A 1,951-nucleotide genomic window follows, 5' to 3' on the forward strand; every position below is an offset into this window, starting at 1 on the left:
CTTCCATAGGCCTCGCAGAGCAGCAGGAAGAGGCTGCAGCTTTGCTTCGGCCCTGAAGCCCGTATGTACGTAGTACGCAATTCTTTTGCATTTCGTTGAAATGCGCTAAAACAGAGCATTTTAGACAGAGGGTGAATACAGGTATATTCAGGCAGACAGGATGAGGAAAATAAAGTGTTTTTTTTAACATTACAGCATGTAAACATGTTCTAGTAGAAACACAAAATACAAGAATGAACCTGAAAATGAGCGCGATATGGGACCTTTAAGCTCCAATCCTGGAGTAAACATCTTTATCTGTGTAATCACCCAGACTCACACCTACTTGCTCACACACTTTTATTTTTATTTCTTTTTTTATCTTGAATACAATCTATCTAGTGATATCTACAGTGAAGTCTATGTATATGTGCCGTGCTCCTGGGGCAGGACAGAACCTGCTGTTATTCTTGTTGTTGTGGAGGATACAGATTAAGGATAAAAGTGATGCATGACATGCTAGAGGCCCTATGTGTGTGTGCGTGCGTGCGTGCGTGCGTGCGTGCCGGTGTGTACAGGTGGGATGCCATACACAGGTTAAACAGTTTAGCAGGAACATGTGACTAACAGAACAAGAGCAGACAGGATGGAGCAGGATGAGAGGCTGTGGCTGGTGAAGCTTGTGGTGGTGTTTGTGTGCTAACCTAAATGCATTGACACAAGTCATTCCAAACTAGTTCACCTTGGCGCTACTAAGTTTTAAGTATTTTTGAAAGCCTTGTGTTTTGCCTCCATATATCATGCTCCACATATGTATTAGAGATCCTATTTTTCTCATACAAGCCATTATTACAGTACAGCCATGCCTAGTGTAACAGATGGAGAAAATATGATGTCGATTATCTGCAGTAAAAGCAGCAGCAAAGTCCAGTTTTGGTTTCCTTCTGGCACAATATCACCAAAAAGCAAAGGAATGTTTCTCACAAGACAAAGAGTCTGAATGGAATTGAGTCCTATATTATTGCCCCTACCTTTCAAGTTAATCCTTGTAGGACGATTTTTGCGCTCCAAGTACCCGTTGTTAAAATCATAAATTCTAGAAAACAGATCAGGTTTTGACAAAACATTTTCTGAGAGATACTCCGACAGTAACTTTATCTCATACTGAGCCACGCCTTCAAGAATGTCGTACGTTATGTCCAAAGAAAAATCGGGGCAAACATGAAAGAACTGTAGGCTGTTGAATTCTTCTTTAAACCAAACACGGATAACTTCTGTGGGTCTGACTGCAACTCATTGCAGTGCATTTCAAAAAGCTCTTTTCCACACAAGATTATCTTGGGGTCATCCTCACTGTAAACATTCTGGCCAACCGATTTTTCAATCAAACACAAACAACGGAAATTATGTCCAATAAAAGACTCTGTAAAGTCCAGACTTGCGTGCATTCCTAAGTTGTCCCCAGTTATCCGACATACTGTATAGTGCCATGGACTTTTTCAGTGGAGAAATCAATGCCGTGACTCTCCAGTGTTTTGATGTCATCAATCAGAGGCTGTAGAACAGGATCGAATCCATACTTTTTTCACATATTCAGTGTGAAACAGTGTAACCAAATGACTGTTCATCAAAGCAGAGTTCAACTTTTGGTTGCAGATTTCTGAGAACAAAATAGAGAGCACCTATTTTGTGTGACACCACGTTTTGAACCCAGTGGGTTCGCGGTTTCAGTCATCGTAGCACATCTGAATTTGTGAAGAGGTCTGTTGTTGAGAGAACAATGGATGGGTCTTGCAAAAGTCTTCATATCTGTTGGTTTTTGAAACACAAGGTTCCCCAAGCAGTTTTCAAATATCAGAATTGCGGCACATAAATTTGATTGTTTCCAAAATTGGACTGGAAGCAAAACTGGACTTGATCAAAAGTACCAGTTTGTTTATTTTGCCTGGTATCAAATCAAACTCCTCACTTT

Source organism: Sebastes umbrosus, chromosome 15 (assembly GCF_015220745.1).
Source record: "Sebastes umbrosus isolate fSebUmb1 chromosome 15, fSebUmb1.pri, whole genome shotgun sequence".
NCBI classification, from domain to species: Eukaryota; Metazoa; Chordata; class Actinopteri; order Perciformes; family Sebastidae; genus Sebastes; species Sebastes umbrosus.